The sequence below is a fragment of the Macaca fascicularis genome, chromosome 3 (genome assembly GCF_037993035.2).
Source record: "Macaca fascicularis isolate 582-1 chromosome 3, T2T-MFA8v1.1".
Classification (NCBI taxonomy): Eukaryota; Metazoa; Chordata; class Mammalia; order Primates; family Cercopithecidae; genus Macaca; species Macaca fascicularis.
The window spans coordinates 74,631,574-74,644,857 of NC_088377.1; the positions used below are offsets into that span (position 1 = coordinate 74,631,574).

Here is a 13,284-nt window from a genome sequence, read left to right on the forward strand (position 1 = left end):
CAGGGCCGACACCGGTCCAGGACTCGCGCAGTGAGGAGGACAGCGCCTTCTCCAACTTCGGTTCCCTGAGCCCGTCCTTGGCTTATCTACCTGTACAGGCAAAGGGGAAGCTGTCCCCCTCGCACATGGCGCACTTGGGAGTGTTGGGCTCCAGGCTGAAGCTGGAGCATCTTCTCATCTTGCATTTGGGACTGGTGGGGTCCTTGGGTGCGGGTTCCATGTCGGTAGGGTTCCCTCTGCCCCGCCCGCCAAAGCCCAGTCAGTTTCTCCTCTGCAGGCCCAGCCCCCCAGGTGGCTCAGACCAGCTGCTGCCTAGGAAAGCCTTACTGTCGGGAGGGGCCACTATGACTGAGGGGCCTCCTGGCTCCAGGTCGCCCACACTTTCAGGTCTCTTGCGTCAGAAGGTGGCAGGATCCGTTCGGAGGAACCAGGTTGCCTTGGAAGGTGTCGCTGGGCCCCCAGCCCCAGGGGGTAGTAGCCTTAGGGGGGCCTGCTCTGCTGCCCTGACCAGACTCCTGAGCCTTGAAGGCTCCTGGGCCCAGTGAGAAGGAGGTGGCTGCCGAGGTTGAGGAGGAAGCATCCGAGTATGTGGAGGAGCAGGATGGGGCGGGACCATAGCCTTTGCCAAAAACCGCAGATGGATCAGGGGGGCCTTGGGGGCTCAGGATCCAGCAAGGGGCGGCAGGGGGTAAAGGAGGAAGGGATGACAGGTGCAAATGCCTTCCCACCAAAGCCCTTGTTGCCCTCTGGCTCCTTCCCAGAGCTGCCCCCACTCTCAATTGGTCACCCACTCCTTGAACTTGAGATCAGTGTCAGTGGTGCTGAAGCCATCATCAGCAATGACATCATCACCCCTTCCTCCTCATGGATGACCTCTCATCACTCACTATGTCCTCACTGGCCACATGCTGGGAATAAACAGCTCAAGTGGGCAGCAGCAGGGCTGCCCACTGGTCACCTCCTTCACCAGGGACTGCAAAGTGGCCTGGAGCTCCATACTAGGCAGAAGGCTTTGGGCCAGATACGATGCAGCACCAGACACCACCTGCCTCAGTTCCTGTAGTGCCTGACGGTCCACTTCCTTGCTGTCTAGGCTGTGTACTCCACTGTGGGAGAAGGCTCAGGCCAGGCTGAGCCAGATTCCCTGACTGTGTGCAGCTGTTCTGCCCCACAGAAGCTGCTCCTTGCTATCCCAGCTCTGGAGTGTCTGGGCTGCAACTGACAGGAGCTCAGAGAACACCCCAGGGGCATTGGCAGTGCCGTCTCTGACATGCTCTGCTTCCACGAGCCCTTGTGCCCTCCTGCCAGCCCCTGGCTTGTGGGCTTCGCCTCCAGGCTGGACTTCTTTCAGTCCTTGTTGCAAGTGGGCCACCTTCACCTGGGAGGTCAGGTCATGGTACTTCTCCTTCTCATTGGGCCCCAGGGTGTTCCACCACTCACCCAGGATCTGGCTGACGGTCCGGTTGTCCTGGTTGGGGCCATGCTGGTGGGCCCCGCCAGGACTTGGTGCTGCTTGCTGAAGATCATGACTGCCACTTACGGGCCGCTGGATGTGGTCTTTGTCCCATTTGTTGGGGCTACATTCATCCTTCTCAGAAGATGAGTCCAGGCAGAGCACTGAGGGACTGGGCCTGACACCTCTGGGTGCTAGAGGCAACTGGGTGTCAGGAGACAAGACAGAGAGGAAAGCATCACCATGGTCGTTCTCTGTGTCACTGTCCAGCAGGGGCTCCCCCGAGGGGCCCAGGACTCCTTCTCCATGGTGGGAGGTGGGCTCTTACCAGGTTCAACCACCCCCAAAGTGTGTGGGGGTCCAAGCCCTGGGCTTTCAGGGCAGGTGGTTCCAGGGGGCCGCCCAGGGTCAGCACTCCCTGTCCCACCTGGTGGCCGCTCATGAGCAACCGCTGCTGACTTGGCAGGTTCTTTTGTCTGGTTGGAGGCCACTGAGTGACTGGCAGGTTGCTGGGCCTCACGCGGCTACAGGGAGGAGTCAGGAAGGGGACAGAGTGCCAGGGGAACACGGCCACAGAACAAAGTTCCATGTTCCTCCACATGAAGATGCCGATGCCACTGGAGGCCTCGCTAGACGCAGGCATCAGGGGCCTGTGGGCCGAGTACTTGGTCCCGGCAGGGGGTTCCTGGCAGGCTCTCACACCTCCTCAGCCCCCTCCTCAACCTCAGCCCCCCCAACCTAAGACAGCTTGGACCTACAGAAGGGAGGGTGGGAGGGGAGCAGGAGGCCAGGCCTTAAGTTTTTTTTTTTTTTCGAGATGCAGTTTGGCCGGCTGGAGTGCAGTGGTGCGATCTCAGCTCACTGAAACCTCCACTTCCTGGGTTCAAGCGATTCTCTGGCCTCAGCCTCCCAAGTCTATGCACCTTTACCGCTGAATATTATATATTTTCTTATGCTTTCATGTGATTAACTGGCATTCTTTTTTTTTCTTTTTGAGACAGAGTGCTGCTTTGTCACCCAGGCTGGAGTGCAGTGGTGTGATCTCAGCTCACTGCAACCTCCGCCTAGTGGTTTAATTGATTCTCCTGCCTCAGCCCCCCGGTAGTTGGGATTACAGGCACCTGCCACCACACCTGGCTAATTTTTTGTATTTTTAGAAGAGGTGGGTTTTCGCATGTTTGCCTGGCTGGTCTTGACCTCCTGACATCAGGCGATCCACCCTCCTCGACCTCCCAAAATGCTGTGATTACAGGCATGAGCCCGGGCACCCAGCTGCTTTCTTTCATTTTTACTTGAAAAACTCCATTAAGCATTTCTTTTAAGGTAGACCTAGTGGTCCTGAATTCCCTCAGCTTTGTTTGTCTAAGGAACATGTTATTTCTTCTTTCTTTCGGAAGGATAGCTTTGTCAGACATAGTATTAGTTGTTGGCAGTTTTTTTCTTTCAGCACTTTGAATATATTCTTCAATTCTCTCCTGACCTGCAAAGCTTCTTCTGAGAAATCTGCTGCTGGTTTAATGAAGATTCTCTTGTCTGTGTCATGCCACTTTTCTCTTGCCTCTTCAACATTTAAAAAAAAAATCTTTGACTTTTGATTATTTGATTATATTGTGATTATGTATATTTGGTTTGAACCCCTTAGGAATCTTTAAGCTTCATGGATTTGGATGTCTAAATCTTTCCCATGATTTAGGCAGTTTCAGCCATTCTTTCTTTAAATAAACTTATTTCTCCTTTCTCTACGTTGCTTCTCAAACTCACATGACAGTGGATTGCCTAATGGTGTCTCGTTGGCTTTCTTTTCTCTCTCCTTTTTTATGAGCTGTAGTCTTGCTCTGTCACCTAGGGAGGAGTGCAATGGCATGGTCTTGGCTCACTGCAACCTCCCACTTGGGCTCTGCAGCCCAGCCTGTCTTGTAACCGCTGCCTCCTCAAAGCGACACCTGGAAGATTCTTCTTCCCTTTGAGGGAGAATCATCGTTATTGCTTCATCGCTTGTAAGGGACTGAGGTGGGAGAATCATTTGAACCCTGGAGGCAGAGGTTGCTGTGAGCCAAGATCACACCACTACACTCCAGCTGGGGTGACAGAGTAAGACTCTGTTATTAAAAAAAAAAAAAGTTCTGGAGATGTATGGTGGTGATGGTTGCCCAACACCACGAAACTGTACAGTTAGAAATGGTCATGATGGTGAATTTTACATGTATTTTAGCACAATTAAAATATACATATATGATAATGTATGTATCTATGCATCTAAACCAGATGCTGAGAGACAGGGAGAGGAGCTGATGAAGGCATGCAGTGCCTGAGGGGGACGGTCCCCGCCCAGAGTCCTGGGAAAGCTGGCCACTGCTCTCTGCAGGCAGAACTGGTTGTCCCAGCTGCCCTGGACTCCCTAAAGGCAGGTGCGCACACAGCCACTAGAAGGCAGCATGGGCCCTCGAATGGGGAGCCTGGGCATGAATGATTTCAGGGTTCACCCCCGTCCTCAACTTCTCCAAATGTAAGAGGGGAAGGGTCATTCTGGCCCACCCGCCATGCATGGTTGCAGTGAGGCTGAGAGGAGAGGACAGATCGCAAAACTAGAAAGTGTCCAGCCAGGGCCGGGCGCGGTAGCTCATGCCTGTAATCCCAGCACTTTGGGAGGCCGAGGCAAGTGGATCACCTGAGGTCAGGAGTTTGAGAGCAGCCCGACCAATATGGTGAGACCCTCGTCTCTACAAAAAACACAAAAATTTGCCGGGCGTGCTGGCATGTGCCTGTAGTCCCAGCTACTCAGGAGGCTGAGGCAGGAGAATCGGTTGAACCTGGGAGACAGAGGTTGCAGTGTGCCAAGATCCTGCCACCTCACTCCAGCCTGGGGGACAGAGCTAGACTCCATCTCAGAGAAAGACTCTGTCAAACAAGCAAGCAAGCAAGCAAGCAAGCAAGCATGGAGGGAGGGAGGGAGGGAGGGAGGGAAGGAAGGAAGGAAGGAGAAAGAAAGAGAGAAAGAGAGAAAGAGAGAAAGAGAGAGAAGACAGAAAGAAAGAAAGAAAGAAAGAAAGAAAGAAAGAAAGAAAGAAAGAAAGAAAGAAAGAAAGAAAGAAAGAAAGAAAGAAAGAAAGAGAGAGAGAGAGAGAGAGAGAGAAAGAAAGAAAGAAAGAGAGTCCAGCCTGGGCAACATGGAGAAACTCCGTCTCTACCGAAAATAGAAAAATTAGCCAGGTGTGGTGGTGAGCACCTGTGGTCCCAGCTACTTGGGAAACTGAGGTGGGAGGATCTCCTGAGCCCGGGATGCAAAGGTTGCAGTGAGCTGAGATCGCACCATGCCACTGCACTCCAGCCTGGGCTACAGAGCGAGACCCTGTCTCAAAAACGAAACAAAGCAAAAAAAAAAAAAAAAAAAAAAAAAAACTAGAAAGTGAGTGATGTGGAATTGCTGCAGCTGTCCTGGAGACACGCCCTTTTGGAGGGAGGCCTCTGTCAGGAGATTGAACTCTTCATTGGCTCAAACCCCCGCCTCTAGGAGGGGCCCACCTGGAAGTCCCCATACTGCTACCCTGCAATTCCATACTTGGGCACAGTAAGCACAGAATCAGAGATGAGACAAAGGACAGCATGGTGCACTGGGGAGCCCTGAGCCTTTCCTATGGTCACCCTGTCCCCAGGGGCTCCTTTCCTGAGGGCACACCCAGGTGTGAACTTCACCCAGCACAGGCCAGCCCCTCCAGGGCAACCCAAGCCCCTCCCTACCCTGCTAGAGAGACAAATGGTAGAAATGCGGAATTGAATGGAGAGCTGGAGGGGACTCGGATGGGGACAGGGGAGGAGGCTGGGCTGATAAGTAAGAATTGCAGGGACTGAGGACATTTTCCAAGAAATGTAGCTTAGGTAACAAAATAATCTATGAAGTAGCAACATTGACATCCTCAAAGAGGAGAAAGCTGCACATCAGAGAGCTGGCATAACTGCACAAGGCCGCACAGCACAGACAGGATCAAAGCAGGTCCAGTGAAAACTCTATAGGCCTCCACTACAGACCCACGTCAGAAAACACATTCTAGAATGTTCCAGAACCAATCGTGGAACACAGGTGCCAAAGTCCAACTTAAAAAAAAATCTTTAATGTCTTGAGCTCTGCCTTTTTTTTTTTTTTTTTTTTTGAGACAGGGTCTTACTCTGTTGCCTACGCTGGAGTACAGTGGTGCAAACATGGTTCACTGCAGCTTTGATGATCTCCTGGGCTCAAGCAGCCCTCCTACTTCAGCCTCCCGAGTAACTGGGATCTCAAGCATGCACCACCACACCTGGCTCATTTTTAAAATTTTTTGTAAAGATGGGGTTTTGCCATGTTGCTTAGGCTGGTCTGGAACTCTTGGCTTCAAGCAATTTTCCTGCCTTGACCTCCCAAAATTCTGGGATTGCAGGAGTGAGTCACTGTGTCCAGCTAAGTAAGACGTGCATCCTTTTTTTTTTTTTTTTTTTTTTGAATGAAGTCTATGATGCCCAGGCTGGTCTTGAACTCCTGAGCTCAAGTGATCCTCCTGCTTTGACCTCCCAAAGTGCTAGGATTACACGTGTGAGCCGTCGCACTAAGCCAAGACCTGCATCTTAAGAGGGGGAGTTTAGACTGCAGGCCTCTTGCTTGCAAGTGAGATATCATTTTCCCAATCCATCCAGAAAGGTCCTTGTACCCTGTATGACTCATACTAATTCTCAGAGAGTGATCATCAGATTAGAGACTCTGGGGGTGTACCCTGCTCATAACCTTCCTTCTGCAGAAAAAAATGTGATTCAGCAGAAAATAATGCACTGTCTGCACACAGCACACCCTTCCTGGTTATCAGATTCTAGCCTTTTGTTGCCTTTGAACTGCTTTACAACTCTGTAAATTGTAGGCAAATGATACTGTTATGCCCAGACTGTTTGTTCCCCAAAGAAGACCACCACAGTCCAGAGTCAAAGCCAAGCGGCAAGGATCTTTACTACAAGTTCGAACTTGGTCCCTCCTTTACACAGTATACAAGAGGGCCCTGAACGATGCGAGCGTTTGCTTTTTATAGCCCGAAAGTTGTAGGGGAACAAAGAAATTCTTTTGGCTCCTGCGCTTTCAGTAACCTTGAACGGCTGTCCCCTTATCGGAGACTTTCCAGGTGGTGTTTATACTGGGCTCAGGGAGTTTGAGAGATATATGGTGGTGGGATGGGAGGATGGGATGTGTTTGTGCTAGGCTCAGGGAGTTTTGAGCCCGGGGCTGAGGAATGTGCCCAGCTCCTTTCATTCCCCCCTTCTCTTCAGGTATCTTTAGAGCCAATCTTGGGTCTTATAAGTCTGATTCTGTTTCAGCGTTTACAGGTTGGTATTGGGCTCTGAGGACCATGAGTTGTACAGTGTCAAATCTTTCCTTAATAAATTGTAAAATTCTGTTAACAACACAAGGTCCTACGGTAAGCAGAAATAGTAGACTTAGCAGGGGTCCAAGGAAGGGGGCTAACAGAGAAAACATAGAGGAATTCCACCATTGGTCTGCAGCTGAAGCAAACTGCCGTGTTTTTACTTCAGTGCTTAACTTGTGTAACTGTTGGACCCGGTCCTCTACAAGTCTTGATTTATTTATGTAGAAACAACAGTCTTTTTTTAGAAATATACATGTACCACCTTTTTCTGCAGTGAGTAGGTCTAGGGCTCTCCGGTTCTGCAAGGTTACCTGAGCTAGGGACGTGAGCTGCCGCTGAAGGGAGGCAAGGGACTCAGCCGACTCCTCTATAGCAACGGCAAATTGTTGGTACAACTTGTTACTTTCTATGAGGGTGTGACCTAGGGCTCCCCCCGCTAGTCCGGCCGCAATGAAGGATGTGGTGAGGGAGATTCCTGCAATGAGGGGGAGAAATATGGCTCGTGCAGGTCTCGGTCTAGGGTCTGGGTGAATAACAGCACTAGTCCAGTTACCGGTATACCCTAGGAACTCGCCAGCAGTTAGTAGAGTCAACCGGGGAACTAATGTGACAGGGAGACACAGTAGGTTATTAACAGAAAGACTAGGTAGGTTCTTAGATAAGGTTCTATTACACCAGAAGAATATGCCTGATGGAGCCCTTAAGGTGATATTAGGGGGCGTTGCAGTGATGCTGCAGAGGCTGGAATTGGTTCCTGAGAAACAGTAGGGAAACTTCTCCTGACTGGGGTTTAGGTATAGGGGCACGTTCAGGATAGGAGCATACGAGAGGTTTCGGAGGTTGTTAGCTTGGGCAAAGGTAGAGGATCCCTATGGCAGAGGGACAGTGGTTAGCGGTGGATGTCCTAGAGTGGCGCACAGAAAGCAGCCAGACAGGCTATGAAGTCCTGTAAGGTTAGCAAGTTTTAGTCCTTCTTGTAATAACTTTAACCAGGAGAAAGGACGTAAGTCTTGTGTTAGTCTGTTTTCCTGTCGTTGGATATTCCCGTGGACCAGGGGCAGTACTTGCACTAGGCCTCGCCACAGATAGAGGTGACTGCTAGGCCATGTGGAGGAGGGGGAGTAGTATACAGCCCCATGTTGAGGTGTGGTCCAGCAGGAGTTCTAGGGGTCTCTAACTATTTATGTATATGAAAAGTCTCTATCCCGTCTATGATGGAAGGGCCATTTAGGGTCTAACTGTTTTCTCTCTCCTCAATAACGGGGTCTATGGATGTTACAATAGTTATAAGGGCAGCCGGCATTTTGGTGCCACCAATAGTGTTTACAATTGTATTTAGTCTGATCAAACTCAAAGTATATTATTGGTGTCATAGGTTTGGCTATTTGAAAACTAGTAAAATTTAGTAGAATTGGGCTGTTGCACCCTGAGGAAGGGCAATCAGCACTGGCCAATAATTTTCCGGGCTTATGAGGTTGCCTAGGGTTCGGTTTTCATAAAGCCAGAATCTCCAGACAAAGGGATTATGAGCTGGTTTTGTGATTTCTCCAGCAGCCACTAGGGCGACTAACGTTAGGGTTAGATTACCTAACTGCATGTTTGCAGTGAGCTATGCTGCCGGCGCAGGGTGAGTTTTAAGGGGTTGTTCCTAGCTCTGTCCACAGTCCACGTGTCCGGTGCTTCAGCCGCCGTCGTGATTGGTCCCAGAAGATCGGAGGTTGGGTCCACTGGCTTGACGTGGGTGTAGTGGATCCACGATGCGATGCCTTCTACCTTCAGGGCGGTGGGTGTGGTTAGGAGTATCTGGAGTGGTCCTTTCCACCTGGGTTCTAGGGTCTCTTGTCGGTGTCGCTTGACCAGGACCCAGTCTCCCGGCTGGTACGGATGGGGTGTCGGCGGGGGACCGGTCTCATATAGTTTCTTCAGCTTGGGCCAGATTTTTTGATGAATTTTCTGCAAGGCTTGTAGGGAAAACAAGAGTTTAGAGACATTTTCTGTTTCGGACTTGAGCAGATCATCTTTTAGGCCGGGAACTAAGGGTGGGGGTCTGCCATACATAATTTTATAAGGAGTAAGGCCCAGTCTGTAAGGGGTATTACGGGCCCGGAACAGAGCGTAGGGGAGAAGGACCACCCAATTAGCGCCAGTCTCTATAGTCAATTTAGTTAAGGTCTCTTTTAAGGTCCGATTTATTCTCTCTACCTGTCCTGAACTCTGGGGCCTGTAAGCGCAATGTAGTTTCCAATTTGCCCCAAGGATGGAAGCCAAATCCTGACTTACTTTAGCGACGAAGGCCAGCCTATTATATCTGACCTTATCTGGACGGGAAAGCCATACCTGGGGAGGATATTTTCCAGGATTTTCTTTGCTACAACCTGAGCAGTTTCTTTCTTGGTGGGGAATGCTTCAGTCCACCCTGAAAAAGTATCTACAAAGACAAGTAAGTACCGATACCCGTATTTTCCTGGCTTTATCTCAGTAAAATCTACTTTCCAGTAGATACCGGGCCTGGTTCCCCTGAGCCTTGTTCCCGTTGCAGCCTGGGATTGGGGATAGGCGTTGTTAAGCTGGCAGACTTTGCAACTTGTCACGATGTTGCTGGCCATCTCGGCTGTATGTCTGAATTTGAGCTTAGAGCGTTTGATCAGGTCTATCATCCGCCGAGCACCCAGGTGGGTGGTTCGGTGGATGTGTTCTAACACATGTTGTTTTAATTTTTCTGGTAGGATGGTTTGGTCATTAGTATCAGTCCACCACCCATTCTGGATCTGTTTCAGGGGAAGCTTGTCAATCCACTGGAGATCTTGTTCTGAATAATCAGGGAAATATGGCAAGTCCCGGGGGCCGGGTCAGGGAGCTGGAGTGCAAGGAGTTGGCTGGGAGCCTTTGCTACCTTTCTTGTAGTTTGGTCCGCCAGAAAGTTGCCTTGAGCAGTTGGAGTAGTTAGTTTTTGATGCCCTGGGCAATGCATAATGGCTAACTTTTCTGGCCTCCATAGGGCTGTTAGCAGGGCTAGGATTTCTTGCTTGTTTTTTATTTCTTTTCCTTTAGCCGTCAGTAACCCCCGCTCCCTGTAAATGGCCCCATGTATATGCGCTGTTGCAAAAGCATATCGGCTGTCTGCATATACCGTCAGCTTTTTCCCCGCCCCTAAGGTAAGAGCTTGGGTGAGTGCTATCAATTCGGCCTTCTGGGCCGATGTCCCTGGGGGCAGGGGTTCCGCCCAGATTACCTCAGTCTCTGAAGTCACTGCCGCTCCAGCGTACCTCTGGCCCTGATGCATGAAGCTGCTCCCATCAGTGAACCGGACGAGGTCGGCGTCAGGAAGTGGGCGATCCTGCAGGTCTTCTCGAACTCCGTGCACCTGAGCTAGTATCTTGGTGCAGTCGTGGAGTGGGGCGTCCAGGTCCGGGTTGGGCAGCAGCGAGGCAGGGTTTAAGGTCGTTGGGGGCAGGAAAGTTATCCCAGGTCTTCATGGAGGGCCTTATTGAACAGGGTAGGAGAGTTTTTGAATCCTTGCAGCAGTCTGGTCCATGTCAGTTGGCCACTTATACCTTTATCAGGGTCATTCCACTCGAAGGCGGAGAGCTTTTGGCTCTGAGGGGCTAAAGGCAAACTGAAGAAAGCATCTTTTAAATCTAAAACAGTGTACCATTGATGTTTAGGGTTTAGGGTGCTTAGGAGGGTATATGGGTTAGGCACAGTTGGATGTATGTCCACAACCCTCTTATTGATTTTTTTTAAGTCTTGTACAGGTCTGTATTCTCCACTATTAGGTTTTCATACCGGCAACAATGGAGTATTCCAGGGTGAGTGACATGAGCAGAGGATTCCTTGGTCAAGGAGTCGGCGGATATGTGGGGCAATTCCTTTCTTGGCCTCTAGGGGCATCGGGTATTGGCGTACTCGCATGGGGTCTGCCCCAGGTTTAAGTTCAACAAATAAAGCAGGACGGTGTTTTGCTAGTCCTAAGCCCCCCGTTTCCGCCTAAGCTTCTGGATATTGCTGGAGCCAGGTTGCTATGTCCTGGTCAGGGGCCGGTTGCTCCTGGTGGAGCCGGTACTCATCTTCTAGGGTTATAGTTAGGACGGACACGGGTTGATTGTGGGAGTTGGTCACGATGGGCCCCTCAGGGAGGAAATGGATCTGTGCTCCCATATCGACCAAGAACTGGACTGGGGACCCCTCCACTTGCAAAGTTACCCTAGGTTCGGGGAGGGGATCCGAACCCCGTCTTCCCTAGTCTTTATCTTGAGTGACTAGTACGGGTGTAGACCTAGGGGGTCCCTGTCCTCGTTGTTTTTTTTTTTTTTTTTTGGGGCAGTCTCTTACCTAGTGGCCAGCCTCCTTGCAGTAGGCACATTGGTCTTTTTTTCAGATTATCATGCCTTGGGGGGCCGCCTGGGTTGGGTGTACTCTGGCTGTAGATGCTTTTTCTGTACTACTGCTGCCAGGACCTTGGTCATTTTTTTTCAGTGGCCTTAAATTGCCTTTCTTCTGGAGTATCTCTGTTATTGTAAACCCGCTGGGCTATCTGAAGGAGGTCCTGAATCCGCTTTCCTTCCAAGTCTTTTAATTTCTGGAGTTTTCTTTTAATATCTGGGGCTGCCTGATTTACGAATGACATTACAATAGCTGCCTGACTTCCTGGAGCCTCTGGATCTATGGGGGTGTACTGTCTAAAAGCTTCCATTAATTTTTTTAAGTAGGTGGCTAGGCTCTCTGTCTTTTCTTGCAGAATAGAATATACTTTAGCCAAATTAGTGGGCTTGCGAGCAGCTGCCCGGAGACCTGCCATTAGAGTCTGGCGATAAAGGCATAGCCGTCCCCTACCTTCTGCCGTGTTGTAGTCCCATGCCGGCCTGGTCAGAGGAAAGGTCGTGTTTATGAGGTCGGGGTTGGCAGTCGGTTGACCGTCGTCCCCCGGGACCAGCTTTCTAGCTTCTACCTGTATTTTCTCTCGCTCCTCTGTGGTAAACAAGATTCGGAGGAGCTGCTGACAATCGTCTCAAGTGGGCTGGTGGGTGAACATGACACTATCCAGTAAAGCCAGTAGATCTTTGGGGTTGTCTGAAAACCGAGCACTCTGAGTTTTCCAGTTATACAGATTACTGGTGGAGAATGGCCAGTACTGGAGCCTGGGGATTCCTGTGTCATCTGGGGGTCCTATTTCCCGGAGGGGTAAAGCCACCGTGGAGTCAGGCGGCTGGGGGGGGCTAGTCCGCGAAGTACGCCTTTGCGTCCGCCCCGCCGGCCCCTCAAAGTTACTTTCCCTTTCAGCAGGCCCGTGAGTGCCGGCTGCCTCCCCTCCGCCTGCTCTCTCCTGCTCTTTCATTCGCGCGCGCTCTCTTTCTCTGTCATCCCATGTCCTTTCTCCTTCACACTCAGTCTCTTTTTCTTTCTGTCTCTCTCTCTGACTCTCCACGTCTGCCGTTTCCTCCCCTTTCTCTTTCCGATTTCCCTTCTCACTTTCTCCCTCTCCCGTCTCACTTTCTGTGTCTCTTTTTGTAAAGGAATGTGGGTTAGAATCCCTGTAAAGGAAATCTGCGCCGGAAGCCGGGAGGCCGGGGACCGGGGCCGCAGGCGCAGCGCTGGAAGCCGGGAGCCCGGGGACCGGGGCCGCAGGCGCGGCGCCGGAAGCCGGGAGCCCGGGGACCGGGGCCGCGAGCGCGGCGCCAGAAGCGCGCGCCGGAAGCCGGGAGCCCGGGGACCGGGCCGGGAGCGCGGCGCCGGAAGCCGGGAGCCCGGGGATGGGGGCAATTCAGACAGCGAGCGCGCACCCGGGGACCGGGGCAATTCAGACAGCGAGCGCGCACCCGGGGACCGGGGCAATTCAGACAGCGAGCGCGCACCCGGGGACCGGGGCAATTCAGACAGCGAGCACGCACCCGGGGACCGGGGTCAGATTCAGACTGCGAGCGCGCACCCGGGGACCGGGGTCAGATTCAGACAGCGAGCGTGCACCCGGGGACCGGGGTCAGATTCAGCTGTTGCCCGGATCGCGAACACGCTCCCGGCAACTCAGATCGCAATTTAAATCAGAAGAGAGCCAGGGGACGTCTCCCACCGGTCTCCACTGGCTGTCCTATAGCGCGTCCGCCAGGACTGTGCCAGCCTCAGTTTCAGACCTCGCGAGTCACAGATTCAGATTCAGAACAGACACACAGACACAGACAGACAAACGGAGACGAGCCAGCTCACCTATCAGTAGATCGATCTCAGCAGATCCGTTGACCAGGGGTCTGGTGGGCTTGGGGAATCCCGGACGGGCCCCCAGATGTTATGCCCAGACTGTTTGTTCCCCAAAGAAGACCACCAGAGTCCAGAGTCAAAGCCAAGCAGCAAGGATCTTTACTACAAGTTCGAACTTGGTCCCTCCTTTACACAGTATACAAGAGGGCCCTGAACGATGCGAGCGTTTGCTTTTTATAGCCCGAAAGTTGTAGGGGA

General features: G+C 51.8%; 1 pseudogene; it reads right to left on the reverse strand.

Moving 5' to 3' along the window:
- Positions 1-259: 259 nt before the first annotated feature.
- Positions 260-2,146, reverse strand: LOC102142465 (protein capicua homolog; annotated as a pseudogene).
- Positions 2,147-13,284: the final 11,138 nt, after the last annotated feature.